This window comes from Dermacentor andersoni, chromosome 10 (assembly GCF_023375885.2).
Source record: "Dermacentor andersoni chromosome 10, qqDerAnde1_hic_scaffold, whole genome shotgun sequence".
Classification (NCBI taxonomy): domain Eukaryota; kingdom Metazoa; phylum Arthropoda; class Arachnida; order Ixodida; family Ixodidae; genus Dermacentor; species Dermacentor andersoni.
This window is the reverse complement of record NC_092823.1, coordinates 13,680,014-13,699,730: the sequence shown is the minus strand read 5'-3', so window position 1 is coordinate 13,699,730 and position 19,717 is coordinate 13,680,014. Positions and strand designations below refer to the sequence as shown.

The 19,717-nt window shown below is 50.7% G+C and overlaps 1 long non-coding RNA gene and 1 pseudogene across 1 annotated transcript in view; one reads left to right on the top strand and one right to left on the bottom strand.

Annotated features, from left to right (window-relative positions):
• Positions 1 to 19,717, top strand: part of LOC140213587 (uncharacterized) — a 179,480-nt gene that overhangs the window by 64,103 nt on the left and 95,660 nt on the right. The gene's annotated exons all lie outside the window — the stretch shown is intronic.
• Positions 2,877 to 5,990, bottom strand: LOC129381939 (uncharacterized; annotated as a pseudogene).

Genomic DNA, 19,717 nt, shown 5'->3' with positions numbered 1-19,717 from the left:
ACTTACAGCGCATACATAGACGAGGGACCTCGTCTATGTATGCGCTGTAAGTGACGATTGATACCATGGAATACGAACTAGCCCTTACCCAAACCTTGCTGTGATATAGAAGTTCCTTAACGGGAATAAAGTGTCTCGGAAAGGCTGGGTATTTTTGAGCAAGCAGGTGGCAATTAACAAACCGGCCTGTTAACAAGTTTTTTTCCAGGCTGCCTGACTTTATGTATGTTTTTGTGATCCCCTCTGTTGTCTGCCGCACCTTTGTTAAAGTTGGCTACTGTATATATAGTAAAGCCCTATTTGTTATGTGACAGTGCTTATGCTATATAGCTCTTGAAATCGATAGTCTGGCTTCTGTGGTACCTGTAAAGTGCATGCCTTTGTTCATTTATCCAGTGATAATATATTCTGGTCAGTTGTTATTCTTTGTTTTCTGCATCCCCAGGCATTTAATCTTGCTATGACAACAAAGTACTTATATAATAATCATAGTGGTAAGATATTTGCAGCAAGAGCAGTCCTCTGTGCTGCCACCCTGCTACAATACGGCATTTTAGCGGAACATTTCACCGAGCCTGTGCCAAAGAAAGAAGAATGAAAGCTTCATTCCATTCATGCCGTCTTCGGTTAATACAGCAAGCATCTTTAACAGCAGTTAATGCGGCAGTTAATGCGGCAGATCTGCACAATCAGTGTCGCATGTCGACATTGCCTCAGAGTGTCTACATTAACTGCGTGCAGTAAAAGAACCCAGTCGACGAAAGAAGCACACGACCTACCATACTTCTTCAGTATGACAATTGCACAACAGCTGCGTCTACTTAATACGCATCAGCAAATAGATGCAATAACGGCGCTACCCTATTGCAAAACCCAGTGCTACTGGGACCCAGTGCGCCTGATTATGGGCCCAGTGCAGCGCGCTGGTTGCTGGGGCGCTGGGAAGGCGCAGCGTGCTGGGAGGCACTAGCTACTCGCGCGAAAAACAGCTTTAGCGCGTCAAATATGCGGTGCCTGGACGCCGTATATATTTTTTTGAATACAGAAAGCAACAAAGAGCGTCTTAGTGCAATAAAAAAAGGAAAAAAAAAACGTAAAAATAAAACTGCTCCGAGCAGGATTCAAACGTCCGACCTACAGATCCCAAGCCCGGCACTCTACCGTTAAGTCACGCCAGCAGACCGGAAGAGGCGGATAATTTGCCATGTTAAAGCCGAGAAGCAGTTTGTTTTGCAAAGCTACGTCTCGTACAAGCATGGCTGATGCCCTATCGCCCAGCAAATAAAACTCACGTCTGTACCAGAAAGAAAAAGTTGTTGTCCGTATTCAGTAGTATGCTTGGAAGTGCCATAACATCGATTTTCACTTGCGATTGCTATTTTTACTTCGAAAAAAAGTTCTAAATGAACCGCCGACACGGGACGATGTATGGTCTGTTACTGCCGATTTCGTTAGCCGTTTCTTGTTCTTCACGCAAAGGATATGCAACGTTTCCTTAGTTCAGTGATGCCGTTCAGTCAACACGCCTGTCTAGTCATATATCTTCGTCAGAGAAGCGCAGGCTAGTGCTGAGAGCCTTCGGCGATAGCACATATACCTGTGTTTATGACCGGTCACATCAGCGGTCATCGCTTCTTGTGCTGGCACTGTAGACATGAAAAAATTGTTTATTTAAGAACACCGATGCGAAAGCTGAATTATGGAGTGATTTATACTTGTTAGAGTTCTTGATTCGTGAGCCTAGACGCGCCGATAGCGTGAGGACGGACTCGGCGGATACGCTAGGCCTAAGCTTCGGTGGGGACCGATCTCGGCGCGGGTATATAGCTGGCGAAAGCTAAAATGTGTGTATTTGAGCCTCAGAACTTTTTTTAGTACAATAGGGAAAGTGGCAGCGCACAAATCACCTCAGCTTTGTTATTGGTGCGATAATATCAGTCGGCGATAGGCTTCGAACTCGGGGTCCGTTCGCGCGTGTCTGAACGAATTCTGCATTTCATGTCCACTCCACAACACTGCGACAACGGCGACAACTACCAGTCATACGTTACGTGCGAACTACTCAAAAACGCGGCGTCCTCTGCGTCTACGTGGTTTCGTTCAAGAATTTAGCTATCCGCCCAGACGAAAGGGAAAATGAAAAAAAAAACGAAAGTGATTTTCAGTTTCAAATACGCATGAATACACAGGGCAGCTCACGCACCTTTATTCCAAGCTGTGACACAAAATAGGGTTTTATAACCCCAAGATATAGCGTTATTTAGGACAAGAGACTAGTATCAAGCGATGAAATTGTATAAAGCATTTAATATTCAGCAGCGCTCGTCCTTGCGTACTGGAACCAGCACGGCACAAACACAACCAGCGCAGTTTCCAGTGCGAACCAGCGAACTGCAGCGAGAACCAGCGCATGTACAGCACAAACCAGTGCGCCCCAGCGTCATCGCCGTGGAACCAGCGTCTCTTCCAGTGTGACGTTCTCACTGGTGTCCCAGTGAGTCCGAGCGAGTGCCAGCGTACCCAGTGCGACCCAGCGCCAAAAAGCGCGCTGCTTTCACCCTGGAAGACGCTGGTTTTTGCAATAGGGAAAGATTATCTCTGCTTGTGTAGTCCTGCACAACTTCCTGCTCAAGGAGTCCCCTAATTCCCTATATGCATACTGCCCTCCTGGAGCAGCTGACCATGTAGACTGGCAGGGAAACATCAGTGAAGGTAGCTGGAGGGCCGAGGGCAGCAGCAACAATGCTCTGCCACCTCTGCGCAGCACAGGCTGTCACTCAACCAGGTAACGAAGTTTTCATGTGGCACGTTACATAATTATGGAGAACTTCCCAGGAAGCATGCAAAATCATGCCTTTGGGTAGTCCACTGCTTGCTACTGCTACTCCTGCATATGCATATGCATAATTGTGTGATACTTCTTTCTGAAGAGCTGCCTACAAAATGCGGGACGACCTTGCCAAGTACTTCGTCACTGATGGTCAGATCCCTTGGCAAGAGTCCATGATCATGGACAGAACACTGTACAGTGGTGAGTAAAAAGTTTATTGGATACTGAAGGTCCTTGTCTTAGGCGAAATTCAGCAACGAAGCTAATTTTGACGTATGTCCCTTATCCGGCTCCGCTTCCATCACTTTGTCATGCATAACCTTTTGTAGGAAAAACCATAGAAATGGCCTTCGAAACAAAAGTGTAGAAATATGTCATTGAAGTGCTTCAAGCACCGCTATTGGAAAAAGATTACAATGCTAACTCACACGTGTGTATGTTGTATATTTACAGCCCGATATGCACACGCCCAGTGAAAACCATATCCACTAAGGGGTAACACTGCTGCAGCATGACAAGTATGCTGAGCAAATTGCACCTTCAAGGACTATGTGATCATCTGAAGCTCAATTCCTATTTTGAAGTACCTACATTCAATAAGCACTGTCGGTGAATATATTCATTCAGGTGTTTGACGGGCAATGCAATCACAATGTGTTCTGAGCTGTTCATTCTTCTGTGAATTAGGAAAATAAACAGCTTTAGGTACGTATAATTAAAACAATGCTGCCGAGCATGCAAAGTAATGAAAAGGCTAAACTTGCTTTTCCTGGGATACGGCCGCATCATGTATGTCTTAAGGGGAAACGCTTCATCTCCCACCAGGTAGAAGGGAATGTTGCCAACGTTGCTCAACGGTGCATCATGGGGGGATCCTTGCTTGTTTGAAAGAATGGCCTCTTGTAGCCTACTTCGGCTGAACACACCACCATCTGAGTCGCTGCTATGGTGACCTATTTCTACGTACAAAAATCTGAAGAAAACAAAAACACTCCTCTTTAAACACTAATTTTTGAACCTGTCAGGTTGTCTGCAAAGTAGAGGCTAAGGAAAAGAAGCTATGTAACACAAAAGCAACGATACAACTATGCAGCCTACATTAGGTAAGGTGTCCTTTTCTTTTCTATTTTGAAAGAGATGCACACTTTTTGCAATAACTGCACATACACATTTAAGCAAACTTACTACCTTATACTCAAATATAATTTCTGGGGTTTTGTATGTTAACACTTCAATATCATTACAAGGCGCGCCGTGGTCAGCTACCACGGATTAACTTTGATCAGCCGGGGCTCTTTACTATTCACCTAAACCTAAGCACACGCCTTTCACTCAAAAGAAATCCTCAATATGCTGTTGAACTCTACGTCACAATGAGCATAATTGTACCAGGTTGTGCTGACAATGATTAATTTTAGTACCACTAACGCATCAATTCTGTACAAGTACCTGTAGCAGGCGTCGCTGACGGCAAGCAGAGATTTACTGAGAAAAGTGTTTGTAGTTCCGGTCCTCACTTCCTGATTTGGAAGGACATTCGATGGAAACATGTTTTCCATCAATTGCGCCCACGCAGTGGAGCATGTTCCACCGCTCCTCGAAATCACTTGCAATCTGAAGGATGAAGGTACACGAGATGAGAATGCATAACCCTGTCCTGTGAACGAGAGCCACATCAATGAAAGCAACCATTGCAGAGATGACATATCAGCTATGTACGTGCTACCACAATTAAAGAACATGCATTGAAGACCATGTAATAACATCGTGTTTACCCGCAGCCACTCATCTGCACTTGATGGACAGGCAACGTACAAAGGGCCAAGGACGTCCCACAGCACCTGGCACACCGACCACATAATGCCACAGGCTGTCGAGCGTCCGTTTAGGAAGCTAAAACAAGATGAGCGGAGCGTTTCCCCTGCAGCCAAGAATCTGAAGAAAAATATAAAGAAATTCAGAGAGTGTGCACAATTCCATATAGGTGCAAGGTTATCTATATGGGAAAATCTGCATGTTCAAGGGAAGCCACTCGCATCTTTACAAGTACATTGTATTGCACATTGCCTCGCCTGTTTTGTGGCTACGACATCGGTTGCATTTTGATCAAAAGCCAAAGAAATCAAATGTGATGCGGTTGGACGTACGAATATATAATTTATTGCGATATTTAGGAAAACTTATGCAACGTTACAATTAATAATAACGTGGCGAGATAAACATTTATTCTCAGGCGCCATGAAACAACAAAAGTGTCGCCTATGCTGAGGAAATGCTGCTTATGACAAGCATGCTTTTGACAACATCTGCTCAATATTTACATACCTAAATGCCATTCACAGCACCACATGAATCGTATTTAGTTAACGCAATTCCAAGCAGACACTGTGGCAGGTTCATTGAAACCACTCGAAAAATCTAAAATGCATGTTTTCAGTTACACAATTCTCATTAAGCCGAAACGTCCTCAACAGTTGCATGTGCATGTGTTTTCGACATCTTACCTGACAGTTTGCGCAGTCCGGTGCTCGGGACTGATCGCTTTTCGGAAATTCGTATCTTTCTTCCGAATGTGTGGTCCGACGAGCTGCACGAGCGTGTCGAAAGTACGTGGAGGCGTCCTCAGGTACCTAGGAACACAAAACACAGTGCGTATAGCGACATCGAAGTATTTAACTACACGTGATTGAATGTCACAAATAACAATACATCTCAACTTACTCTCTGTAGTACTCCACGTCGCGATTTCGCAGGAGGGGTAGCAGTTGCGTGGCGTGACCAAGCTGTTCGCGCTCTTGCAGAGCTGGGCGAACCCACCAACGCCGCTGCCGCCGTCTCTTCGGCGAGTGCTTCTGCGCGTCATGCATCGCCAGAAAGGTGCTTGCCAACAGGCCGAGCAGTACTGCCTCTTCTTGCTCGGGGTTCATCATTGTCTTTCCAAGCAATGGTGGAGACGCGCAACATAAACACACGAACTCGACGCGAGCGGAGACAACTGCGCAATTTCGAGCCGCGCGAACATCCGGGATATTCCGCGCTTGATTGGAGGTTAGCACTCTATGGGGCAGATGGCGCTGTATGTCTTTCCGGCGGCGCGGTCCGCAAGCAGTGTGAACTACGCGATTTTCGGCGGCAGGAGAATTCCATTCGCTGTAGACGCCGGATTCCTCAGTGCGAATGTACCATTAATGCAGCTCAACTGAGACCACGCGAAACGCGCGCTGGCGGCCGCGAAGCGTCGGATGCAGGAACTCAACATCTCCATCGCGGCCATTAACGACCCGCCGTGTACGAAAAAAATGAGACCGCAGCTGCCGCCGGATTTCGCGTATTTTGGAGCGGAAGAGGAGCCGCTCAGCTCCGTTTTCATGCGCCGCCCGGACTTTGACGTCTTCCCGGTGTACGTCTCCCGGCGGGTGGTCGCGGTGCGGTGCACTACAGGGCAGCGCGAGTGGTTGCTCATCGCGGCTTATGCGCCGCCGCACTGCTCCATAGAGCCCACCCTCGATGAAATTTCGGCGTGCTTTGACGCACAAGAAACGCAAGAAGTCCTTGTCATGGGCGATCTTAACGCTAAACACGCCATGTGGCGCCCGCGAGCAAACGACAACCGCGGCTCTCGCGTGATCGAGTTTGCGGCGGCGCGAGCGTGTGTCGTCCTGAACGAAGCGGCGTCCCCCCCCCCCCCCCCCCCCACCTACTCCAACATGTATGTACACGGCCAGTTGGATAGACGTGACGCTGGCGACCCCCGCGCTCGTCCGTCGAGGGTACAAGTGGAGCGTGTCGTCGGACGTGACGTTCTCTGAGCACCGCGCGATCGACATGGTGCTGCACGGCGGCAGCGTGCGAGGGAGACGTTTAACCAAGTGCGGTCGACAAAACTTTGTTGCCGAATTGCGAGACTTCCGGTGGTTCGAGCGGGCTAGCGGCGCGAACATCGGCTCGCCGCAGGCGCTCGACATGTTGCTCAGTAAAATGTACGAGGTCATTGATAAAACACGCCGCAAACATCTCAGGCCAGTCCTCCCGCACAAGTCGGGAAAGAGCTGGTGGACCCCGGACCTGCAGATCGAGAAGAACCGAACGCGGGCCCTGCGGCGCCGCTTCCAGCGATGCTGGGACGACACGCTGCGGCCAATCCACCGCCAACGATATAGCGAGGCGCTCGCCAAATTCCGTCGCAGGATCCAGGACGCGAAGGCGACGGACGCGCGCGAGCGGTGCGACGACTGCAGCCGCAAGTCGCTGTTTTCCGCACCGTTCCGGACGGCTTTTGGCAAAGACAAAGGACGACTACATTTACCGCCGTTGAAAACACAAGACGGCGGTCGGACGGAAAGCGTCCTGCAGTCGGCCGAACTGCTTTTACACACCCTGATCGCTAAAGACGACGCCGACACGGACCTGCCAACACACAAAGCGATCCGCGAGCAGAGCGCGCGGCCCTATGTATCGCACGAGCGGGACCACCAATTCACCGCCGGAGAGATCGAAGCGACGCTCGCCAAACTTGTGCACGGCTCGGCCCCGGGTCCAGACGGCTTGACGACAGACGTAGTGGTCGCGCTCTGCACGTCCCACCGGCGATTCATATTAAACATCTTTAACACGGCGCTTACTCTGGGCTACTTCCCCAAGACGGGGCGGAAAGGCAGGGGCATATTTATAGCAAAGCCCGGCAAGCCACCCGACACGCCGCAAGCCTACCGCCCCATCTGCATGTCATCTATTCTTGGGAAAGTACTGGAGCGCTTGATGTACGGGCGACTGTACTACTTTCTCCTCGCGGCAAATTACGTGCACCCGAACCAGTTTGGTTTTACGCACGGTCGCAGCGCAGTCATGGCGCTACAATCTCTGTGCCAATACATCGGCAACTACAGAGCGCGGGGCACGCCTGTCACGATGATCTCCTTGGACTTCTAGGGGGCGTTCGACACCGTGTGGCACCCGCTCGTCTTGAATTACTTTCGAGAGCGCCAATGCCCCAGCAACCTGGTGGATCTACTGCAGACACTACTCAGCGACCGCACGGTGGAGTTCAAGAGTCACTCGGGCATCGTCATGACGGATGCGACCTTAGGCAGCTCCCAGGGGTCGCCCCTATCCCCCCTGCTTTGGAACGCGGTCGTAGACGGCCTGCTGAGTCTGGACACGCCAGAGGGCGTCCGCATCCAGGCGTACGCGGACGACACAGTGGTATTAATCCCGGGTAAAAATCGCCTTGACAGCATGGCGAGAGCCACGGCCGCTCTGACCACAATAAAGGCGTGGACGATTACCACCAAGGTCCGCCTTAACCACGATGTAACTGAACGCGTTCTTTTCTCATTCGGCAAGGGGGGTATGGAAAAAAGTAAACCGACTATTAAGGTCGACGACAGCAAGAGGGGCCTAACATTCAAGAACTCCATTAAATTACTCGGCGTCATGATCGACAGACGACTATCGTTCTTTGACAATGCGGAACATCTACAGCGAAAGGCCGAGACGCTCGCTATGAAGTCTGTCACTCAGTCTGTCTGTCAACACAGTACAGCGAACGCTCCTACTGGCACTCACTGGGGCATACCGCACCACGCGCACAGAGGCGCTGCAAGTTCTCCTCGATCAGCCACCGCTAGAACTTGAACTCGATCGCCTAAACGCCGAGTTGGACCTCTTCCAACGGCGACGATCGGTTACTTTCGAGCGCTCGAACTACGCAGCGGACGAAGTGTTGTACCCGCGGGATTGTTGGCGCGACCACCCGTCGGAGGCGCGGGGCTTCGGCTTCGAGCGCTTACAAGCGCACGAAGCGGCGCACGCCGCCAGACGCCCGGGTACTCACATATATACGGACGGTTCGTTTACGTCTCGGTCGGCCGGAGCCGCGGTGGTGGTGCTGACGCCGCGAGAGCGAATAGTCGCCGTGATGCGCTACCGCCTGAGCATCGCATCCAGCGCATATTGTGCAGAGGTGCTCGCCTTCCAGGAGGCGCTCAATTATATCTCTCTGCACGATCGCACGCCATCGTTCTACATCTACTCCGTCAGCCTGTCTCTGCTAACGACACTCGAACGCCCTACCACCAGCGACACCGGGATTTATACCATCAAAAAGATGCTACAACGACTGGAGAAGCGCGCCCCTTTCGCTCTTCATCACGTCCCCGCTCACAAGGGCGTGTATATATGGCTTTGTGTGTCCCCATAAAGAAAAAGAAAGAAAAATAAAGTGGGGAAGCCCGCACCACCAACTAGGTATGGCAGGCGTAAGCCAATCAAAATAAATGAATAGGGGAAGCCTATGCCTTCCCAAAGAAAATTTATAGAAAAGCCAATTATTAAAAGAATAATACGGAGGCAAGCCTGTAGATAGAAGAAAATATTTAGTACGATGAAGAAAAGAAGTAGTCAAGCGCATGTTGGAAATTGTGCTCCTGATGAGAATCCAACAAACCCCTCCCAACCACCCACCGACCGCTCCGGCTGCCATCCGCAGCACGGGCGAGATTTATTGAATACAGCAAATAAGCTTCCGCATGTCGAGTCCCCAGTTGGCCCAGTTGTCAATGTGGCATGGCGGTGATGCTGCAGGTAGTATCGGTTGGTACCCGGGGAGGCCGGAGTCAAACAGGTGTGCATCAGGAGTCAGCAAGATGGCCACACGATGGGGCAGGATCAGTAGGTCGCGCAGATAGCAGAACAGGAACATCAGTCACCCAGAAATGCAAAGGCAGTCGCCTGGGGCTCAGGTATGTTGGTGAGGGCAGCAGGGCATGAAGAGCCCAGACGTCCAGGAATGAAGGCCAGGCAGGTGGAGCTGATGCCATATTCTGCACATGTGGCTAATGATAGAGAGTGAGACAGGAGAAAGGGCATACAAGGAACCAGAGATGATTATGTAGGCAGGGAAAGGAAAAGGCGGTGCCACGAAGTGTTGAAAGAAAAAACAAACAAAATGAATGATGACGCATGTAGCTAGAGCCAGCTGGCACGGGGAAGCCCCGCCAATAGTAGGCTAAATCAGTGCATTTGGCAGAAGCAAACATGCAAAAGCAACATGATTGAAAAGAATAAATAGAGTGAAGAAATGAAGTAGTGGAGTTATGAACCGTCAGGAGTGCGAGGAGGAGGAGGAGAGGAAGGGGAAACCGAAAGAACTGCTAGGCGCGCGAGACGCAGAAGTAAAGCTCGTGAGCGTCGATACAGTAATAGATCAGCGTAAGTGGCTGGAGTCAACGAGAGCACGTGAGCTTCGTCACACAATGCCCGAACGATGTGCACAGTGTTCGGGCAGGAGGTAAAGTAATGCGACACGTCGGCGCACACAGCGCCACACGTACACACGTTGGAAGTGTGGAGGTTGAATCGATATAGGTACGAGACGAAATGACCATGGCCAGTAAATCAATGGCTAAGAAGTTTATTTGGCGGAAACCAACGAGGTATATTGGCTATATCCGGAACCAAGGGGTATAGGTGAGTGTCAGTACCCTCGCGGTGCAAGTAGGAACGCCATTGCGACCACGCGATGCGTCGAAAGCGCGCGCGCACCGTATTAATGGACGCCAGCGCAACGCGGAGGAGTCCCGTGCGAGCCGCAGACGCTGCAGCGCCGTCTGCCAACTCGTTGCCCACGACGCCCCTGTGTCCAGGGACATGGTGCAGGTATGTCCGCCGGCCCTGACGAGCGAGCAAGATGAGGGTCTGTTTGCATGCCCATATTCGAGTGTTGGTGTCTCGAAGATGCGATAGGGCGGACAATAAGGAGAGGCAGTCAGTGTAAAGGTGTACTGGAGCGCAGGTTGGTAATGAGACTATGTACGCTAGCGCCTCGGCTAAGGCGACAGTCTCGACGCTATACGCACATGTTGCTTTGATGACTCTGAATTTACGGACGGCTGACAAGCGACCGGTCGGGTTAAATACAACAAATGCCGCCCCCGCCGAAATACTCGTGTACGCGCCATCAGTATAGACGTGGAAAGCGGAGCGGGTGGCGATGCGAGCAGCTTCTGCGGGGGAGAGCCGCGTGAACATGAAACGGCAGGTTTCGCGCGGATGGTGGGTCCAACGAGTAAACGAAGAGTCAACCTCGCTAGGGTGAAACGTGACACACCCATAATGCGTGACCTGGCGGAGCGTGAATAAAGAGAACTCCGCGTTAAGGCGATCGAGGTCAATCGTAAGAGGCGGACAGCGGGCTAATATCTGTAGGGCGGAGGTCCTGGTGGTATGGTAGGCGCCGGTTAATGCAATTAACAACGATCGTTGCACCGATAGGACACGCGTTTGCAGATGTGTTGTCGGGAAAGGCGGCCACCATACAGGGGACGCGTATGCAATCGCAGGCAGCAGAACCTGTCTATATAAACGGTGTAAAAGTACTGGGCGCAGCATAAAATGCATGCGAACAAAAGTTAGTAATCGAGTAACCAATATCTCGGCTTTTGTCTTAAGAAAATCAACGTGGGCCTGAAAGTTTAGTTTGTTATCAAAGACCACGCCGAGGAGTTTAATGTGGTCCTGATGTTTTAGAAAAGCGCCATCCAATCAGATAGATGGATGGCGCTTAGATGTACCAATGTGCCCGTTGTTGAAGAAGGCAAAGAAAGATTTTGAGTCGCTAATTTTGACCTTCTTTTGCCGGGCCCAATCGCAAATCAAGGTTAAGACAGATTCCGCTAAAGCCTGTAATTGCAAGCGCGACGAGCCTGAGAGCAATACAACTGTGTCATCAGCGTAAGCCTGTATATGGACGCCCTGTGGTAACGGGAGACTGAGTAGTGAATGAATTATTAAATTCCAGAGTAGAGGGCTAAGTGGCGAACCCTGGGGACTGCCGATGGCAGGGCGAGCCGTTATGTCCCCAGTCTTACAGCGGAGGACGACCGTCCGATCCGTAAGAAAGGACTGGAGGAGGCGATATAGGTTCGTCGGGCAACGGTGCTTAGAAGAAAAAACAATACGCCATCATGCCATACACTGTCAAAGGCGCCTGTGAAATCCAAGGAAATCAATACTGCAGGCGTCTTGGCAGCCTTTAGGGCACTAAGCCGGCGCTTGAGGGCGTATAGGGCCTGCGGTGCACTTCGGGCATGAGTGAAACCAAATTGGTTTTCGTGAATGAGGTTGCAAGAATGAAGAAAATAATGAAGGCGAGATTAAAGAAGACGTTCCAGAATTTTACCGAATAATGAATTCATTACGAGTGGACGATAGGATGACGGAAGACGGGCGGGGCGGCCAGGCTTAAGAATAAAAATAATGCGGCCTTTCTTCCAGTGAGACGGAAAGTGCCCTAGTCGGAGAGCGGCGTTGAAGATGTGGAAAAAGAAGGAAGGATGTATCCTAAAGAGATTGTGTACAAACATGCCCGTTAGCCCATCTAGCCCCGGCGCCGCGCGCATGTTGCCTAGAAGAAGGGAGTGCTCAATCTCTGGCAGCGTAAAAGGGTGATCGTTGGGCACCTCAGGATAAGGAGATCCCGTGATCGCGCGAATGCGGCTATGGTATTCGCTGTCCGCTGCGAAATCATCAACCGCAACATGCGTACTCAGTAAAAGGGTAGCTGACGCCTGGACTGAGGTGGTAAGGGCGCCGTCCGAGGTCTCAAGCGGGGGAATGCAAGTTGTAGGGCGGAGCTTCGCAAACGCCGACTGGAAAGGCCGGCCGAAGAGGGTGCGCGACGTGATGTCCGAGCACAGGGCGCGATCGGCGGCAGCCCTTGCGCAACGAAGGCTGCGCTTATACGCCGCGAACGCCTGCGCGTACTGTGAACGAAACACCTCGCGCAAGGCGGGGTCACGTACGCGCTGATATCGCCTGCGCATCGCGCGCACCCGCGACCGCTCCGCAGTCAACTGAGGCGTCCACCACGTCTTGGCACCCCCACTATGTGGCCGTGGCCTGCGCGCGTACCGCTGGCATAAGGTGGTATATGTACTATAAAAACTCTCAATCGCGGCATCGAGCGCCCAAGCCGACGAAAAGCGGTAGCGACAAATGCGATGGAACCAAGACTCGCGGCTAAGATGCTCCAAGATCTGCGCCCGAGCGTAGTTAGTGAGGCGCTTCTCAGGCGCACTCGCGGCAGTGCTGAACGTGAACTCAATGTAGCGGTGGTCGGATAATGTGTCCGCGTCCAAAACGTACCATCTGTACCCACCGCCCACTAGTGAGACAGACGCCAAGGTAACGTCTATCCAGGAACGGGCATAGGGCGTCTCAAAAGTCGGGAGTGAGTCGGGAAGATTAAGAATGTGCAGGTTGTTAGCGCACGCAAATTGAGCAAGTTGCGCGCCGCGCTCATCTCCTGAGACGGGTCCCCATAACGCGTGCTTCGCGTTGAAATCGCCGCCCAAGACAAAACTGTAGGATTGATATTTCACGAATATTTGGTTTAGTTCATCTAGTACGGGCTCAAGGGGACCATGAGGCGGTGCATATACAGCAACGACGACAAAAGAAACTCCCACACCCTCGCAGTGTATAGCCGCAACCAGTTGTGATACGTAAATTGGGAAGAACTGGAGGCTCGAAGCCCGTGCCAGCAGGACCACGCGGGGATGGTCGTTGGCATTAAATGTGTGGAGAGTGTGGGGCACCTTGGTTACTCTGTTGCCGCGCGTGTGAGGGTCCGATATCAAAGCAAACGCGATGTCATGCTCGAGCATGCGGTGAATTAATAACTTAGTGGCATCGCAGCTGCTGGCAAGGTTAGCTTGGATGAATTTGAATGGCTGCAAATCAGCCATGTTCAATAAAAGTATGGCGGAGCAACAGCCCCAGTGCAGCCAGACGGAACCAAGGTCTGAGATATGGTAAGTGCAAACCACAAAGCGTACGTGCAACCAGAGACCTGCGCACGCCGAAGACGCCAGGACATAGTGTTCCAATGGCACCATTCAGAGTCGGACGCCAAACACACAACAGGTCCCCGCCCACCTCCGCAATCACCCGCGCAAGCGGAGACATGGCGAACAGGAAAAAGGATAAAATAAAGAGGCTCCAAAAAAACAGTGAACATGGAGAATGAAAAGCAAAGGCAAAAACGAGGAAGGTAGTCGAAAGCCACATAGCGATCCCACGCCAGCCCGCCACGCCGAAGGCCGCACGCTCGAAGATGGCGCACAGCAGCAAACGCCGTAGGCGACTGCGAGCGACAGGGGACCGCCAAGCAGTGACGCAACGATGGATATAGCGCGCTCAGCCATAGTCGGTACGGGCCCGCAAACGGGCTATCCTGTCCTGAATAAGCGGGCAGGCCTGAGAGCCTGTAGGGTGAGCGCTCGATCTTCCTCCACGCTTGCACTCGCTGCAGCAGACGGCCGCATCCCCCAAGCGAACGGTGCACCGCTCGCCGAGGTGCGGCCCCGCGCAGGGCGTGCACACCGCGCGCTCAGGCTGTGAACGTATGGGACACGCGCGCCGGGGGTGACCATAAGTGGAGCAAAATGTGCACGTAGGCACGTGGAGGTTTTCCACCACGGTCGCTGAGGTCCACCCCACAGCGACACGCCCGCGGCTCACAAGCGTCCGAAACGTCGGAGGATCGACTGCAATTACGTGGGAGAAATTTCCCGAACGCTCCCGGAACGAGACGCGCACCTCACATGACGAAGGGTCAAGCTTAAGGTCTGTGTTGCGCAGGTTGATCTGATCAATGAGCGCATGAGCCGGAATGTCAGGGTCGACCCCCGTAAGTTTGACCTGTGGTTTGCGACGATTTATCAGTCGGAGAGACATAGCTATCTTGGTTGTGATGTTACTTTCTATAGCCTGTTGTAAACGTTGCATGGTATCATGGTCGTCTGATAAAACCGTGACACCGCGAGGTGTTCGACGGAGCGCCAAATCAGTTAACTTCGCCTGCATAGGGTCAATGTTGCTCTTAAGGAGACGGAACACGTCCTGCGCAGCAGTGGGCGATGGAACCAGCGGGGTTAAAAACATTATGTGAGCATGCTCACGTTTGGGTGCCGGAGCCTGCGAAGGAGCCAGTGCAGAAGCGATCGCCGGGGCAGGCGCCAGCCCCACATAAACGTGGCCTGAAGCACCGGCAGCTGGCCTCAAAGTACTATTCGGCACGCCGGTCCGAGCAACCACCGCATAAGTCAACCCCGGAGGCACCAGGGAGGCAGCCTCCGGGCGTAGCACCGGGCCGGCACCGCGCATACGTCCCAGCAGGTCACCGAGCTCATCAGCGCGGCCGCACTGCCGCGCCGCCACCGCTCTCAAATCAGCACATTCCCGCATCAGCTGCCTCAGCAGCCCCAGGATTTGCGACCTGTGGCAGTTGGTCACCTTGCAATTACTGCCGAACAGGACGTCTGTAATTTCCTGCTGAAAGCCCACCGCGCGGTGGTAGGCAGCAGTGAGCGCAGCATCGACGGAGCCACGCTCCGAACCAGGCGCCGCCGCGCCGAGCGACCCATCAGATCCAGCTGCCGGACCGCGCCCCACTGCTGCAGGAGCACCTGCTTCCTGCGAGCTGATATGGATATCTGCGATTAAGTGATCGCCGTCGACGTCAAAGACAGAACCATCCGATCGCGTCGAGTCGCCTGTGGAGGATGCATTACTGCCATTGCCAGGCGGTACGCCCGCGGCAGGCACCTTCGTATCAGCCATACCCCGCTAGTGGGTATGAGCCATGAACCAAAGGGCCCGATCGGCCAGCCGCTACGAAGGGCGAAAAAACCGAATTAAAGGCCTCTCTCGCCCAGCTGCCGTGCCTAGCGAAGGCACGAGGCCTTTAATCAGTGCCTGAATAGCGAAAATGGCAAAAAGGAGCGAAGGAACCGACCTTTCAGCGGGATTTCCGAGGAGCGATGCAGCCAGCAGAAAGGCAGTGTCACGAGCCGGCTCGTGACACTCCCTCTCGTGGATGGCTGCCATGATAGCTGCGTTGTTTTGGTACACTTGATTAAGGCAGAGTTGCATTTCTGCAGGAGAAGATGTGTCGGGGAGTAGGTAACTCGTGTTGATGACTTGGTTGTCACCTTGAGCTAAGACGGTTACTTTAGTATTTCTTACTCGTGATTCTCGTAGTATGACAAGGAGATTGACAATGGTCCAACCTTTTTGCCTCAACCCCTCCAATCCACCAGCTTGACCTTCCCAGAAGTAGAGGCCTTGAGTGCAGTAGGGTGTACCATCTTCGCTAATTTCCAAGGCATCTACTCTGTCAATGTAATAGATCCAGGAACGCTGGAAAAACTCGTGAGTTCGGTAGAACAAGTGTGGTAAACCGTAAAATTGCCCCATAACTTTAAAGATTGCTCCGTTACTGAGAATTCGCTGGTGATTATTCGATGCGCTGTAGTCTAAATGATTAGAGTAATGATGATATGTGGTGTTTAATGGCGCAAGGGCCAGGTGTGGCCAAAGAGCGCCATGACAAGTGGTGATGTTGGCGATGTATTATGGAGATGTGACTTGGCTGTAAAGTGGCCTAAAAATAGTTGCTGTAAAGTGCATAAAATCTACGTGATATAAAATTATGGCGATGACTAATGACGAATACTATGAACATTAAAATCCATCGTAAAAGAATGACATAAAATTGAAAATATATGAGATGGTAAAAGTAGCTGGAGCACTGTTGCCTCGCCGGAGCCCTTGAAACACAAGGGCCTAGAGGCACGTGCTATACGAAAGAACTATCACAGCGCCATCCTCTGAAGAGAGGAGACGCTACGAACATGTGGGGCTAACAACATGCAATACAACATCTTTCAGATAACTTAGGACTGCATTGGTGTCAAATAGCGGTTCTGGGCCGAGTAAGATTAATGGGTGAAGGGGAATGTGCTGCCGGTATGCTAAGGGAAAATGTTTCTTTCTTTCAGAGTCGGCTTTCCGACACTCCAGGAGGACGTGGAGGACGGTAAGCCTCTCCTCGCATCTACCGCAGGTTGGAGGGTCATTTCCGGTGAGTAGAAAATTATGAGTGCCGAATGTGTGTCCTATTCTGAGACGACAGAATAGGACATCTGTTCGGCGGGATTTTGTTACAGAGGGCCAGAATCCTAACTGTGGCTTTATCACGTGGAGCTTATTATTTGTTTCCGCGTCCCATAGGCGCTGCCAGTGGTTCCGTAGTTTCCGACGTAAGAAGGGCTTCAGGTCTGTGACAGGAACTGCAGCGGTGGGATTAGCAGAATGCGATGTAACTGACGTGGCCATCTGGTCCGCCAGATCATTACCTTCGATGCCCCTGTGACCTGGCACCCAGCATATGATGACATGCTGGTTACCTATATACGCTTTACACAGAACGGAATAGAGTTCATTAATTACCGGATTTTTGTGGTTAGAGAATGACATCAAGGCCTTCACAACACTAAGGGAGTCCGTATATATAACTGATTTCTGGAGTTTTGATTTATTTATATGCTTTGCGACGGTCAGCAGTGCGTAAGCCTCAGCCGTAAAGATACTAGTTTCCGGATGCAGTACGTCGGATACCGAGAAGGATGGACCGACGGCTGCATAGGACACCCCGTCGTGTGACTTTGATGCGTCTGTGTAGAACTCCGTGCAGGAGTATTTGTGCTGGAGTTCCCGGAAATGCATTTGGATTTCAATCTCTGGAGCGTGTTTTGTAACTTGCATGAAGGATATATCACATTGTATCAGCTGCCACTCCCAAGGAGGTAGCAGCTTGGCTGGATGCATTAGGCGGAGCTCAAGTAGTGGGACATGCATTTCAGCACTAAGCTCCCTCACACGCATCGAGAAAGGCTGTCTTACGGAAGGACGATTACGAAACAGTGTAGTATATGTCATGTCATTAATGGTGTTAAAACAGGGATGTTCAGGATTAGAGTGGACTTTCAAAAAATATGTTTGGCTGATGTATGTTCTCTGGATATGAAGTGACCACTCATTCGATTCTGCATATAAACTTTGTACGGGACTCGTTCTGAAAGCTCCTGTGGCTAAACGGATACCCAGATGGTGGACTGGGTCTAGCATCTTTAGCGCGCTCGGGGCTGCAGAATGGTAGATCACGGCACCGTAGTCCAGCCGAGATCTAATGAGACTCTTGTATAAATTCATTAAACATTTCCTGTCGCTGCCCCATGTTGTGTGGGATAACACTTTCAGTAAGTTCATTGTTTTTAAGCATTTGACCTTGAGATTCTTTATGTGTGGAATAAAAGTTAATTTAGAATCAAGTATGATGCCCAAGAACTTGTGTTCTTTGTTCACAGGGATTCGCTGACCATACATTTCGATACTGGGTTCTGCAATGAGCCCTCTCTTTCTAGTGAAAAGCACACAAGAACTTTTGTTGGGGTTCACTTTAAATCCGTTTTCATCTGCCCATTTGGACACTTTGTTCAAGCCCTGTTGTACTTGCCTCTCGCATACTGTAAGGTTGCAGGATTTGAAACCTATCTGTATGTCGTCTACGTAAACAGAATAAAAAATGGCTGGCGGTAATGAAGCACGAAGCGTGTTCATTTTTAAGATGAAGAGCGTGCAGCTAAGTACACCTCCTTGGGGTACACCAGTTTCCTGTATAAAAGGTCGCGACAATACATTGCCGACTTTCACGCGGAATGTACGGTTGGACAAATAGCTTTCTATTAGGACGAGCATATTGCCACGGATGCCAATTCCCGACAAGTCTCTCAAGATTCCATAACGCCACGCAGTGTCGTACGCCTTCTCCATGTCGAGGAATACGGATAGGAAATATTGTTTATGTAGAAAGGCGTCGCGAATGTTTCCCTCAATGCGCACAAGGTGATCGGTTGTGGATCGCCCTTGTCTAAAGCCACACTGAAAGGGATCGAGCATATTGCTGAGTTCAAGGAAATGTACAAGTCTGCGGTTAACCATTTTTTCAAAAAGCTTACAAATACAGTTTGTAAGGGCTATCGGACGGTAACTTGCCGCCATGGAAGGGTCCTTGCCCTGTTTAAGAACAGGAACCACAATCGCTTCTTTCCATGTGGATGGAAGGTATCCCGTAGCCCAAATAGCGTTGAAAAGTGTGAGTAGTGTAAGTTTGGTGTCAGTATGTAAATTTATGATCATGTCATACATGACTCTATCAGGTCCCGGTGCAGTGCTTTTGCATGTGTTCAAGGCAGCTGTCAACTCAGCAATATTGAAAGGCCGGTTATAGGGTTCATTCTGTCTGGATTTTCGTATTATTGGCTTACATTCTTCTATTTGTTTGTATTTCAAAAAGGATTGCGAATAATGGTTTGAACTCGACACGCTCTCAAAGTGTTCCCCAAGCGAGTCTGCCTGATCTTTCAGTGTTTGACCTTGTGTGTTTACCAAAGGAAGGGAATATGTTTGTCGCCCTTTTATCCTATTAACCCTGTTCCAAACTTTGGACTCATCTGTATACGAATTGATACCGGATAAAAAGTTCTGCCAACTCTCTCTTCTAGCCTGTCGGCGTGTTCGCCTGCCTTGCGATTTCACTTTCTTATAGTCAAAAAGATTTTCCGCAGTAGGAGAGGCGCGTAGCAACCCCCACGCTTTGTTCTGTTTCTTACGAGCGATCCTACAGTCCTCGTTCCACCACGGGGCACGCCGTTTGCATGCCAAGCCATTTACTTGTGATATACATTTAGTTGCGGCATCTATTATGAAGGCTGTAAAATATTCCACGGCAGCATCAATTCCTAACGAGGACATGTCATCCCATGATATACTAGTTAAGTTTCGGAATTTATCCCACTCTGCTGTGTCAATCTTCCACCTAGGAGCCTATGGTGGATATTCGTTTTCTTTAAGTGTTCTTAGTAGTACGGGGAAGTGGTCGCTTCCGTAAGGATCATTCGTAACTTCCCATTCTAGTTCAGGCAGTATGGACGGAGAAACTATGCTCAGATCAATTGAAGAAACGGTATTGTTTGCAAGACAGTA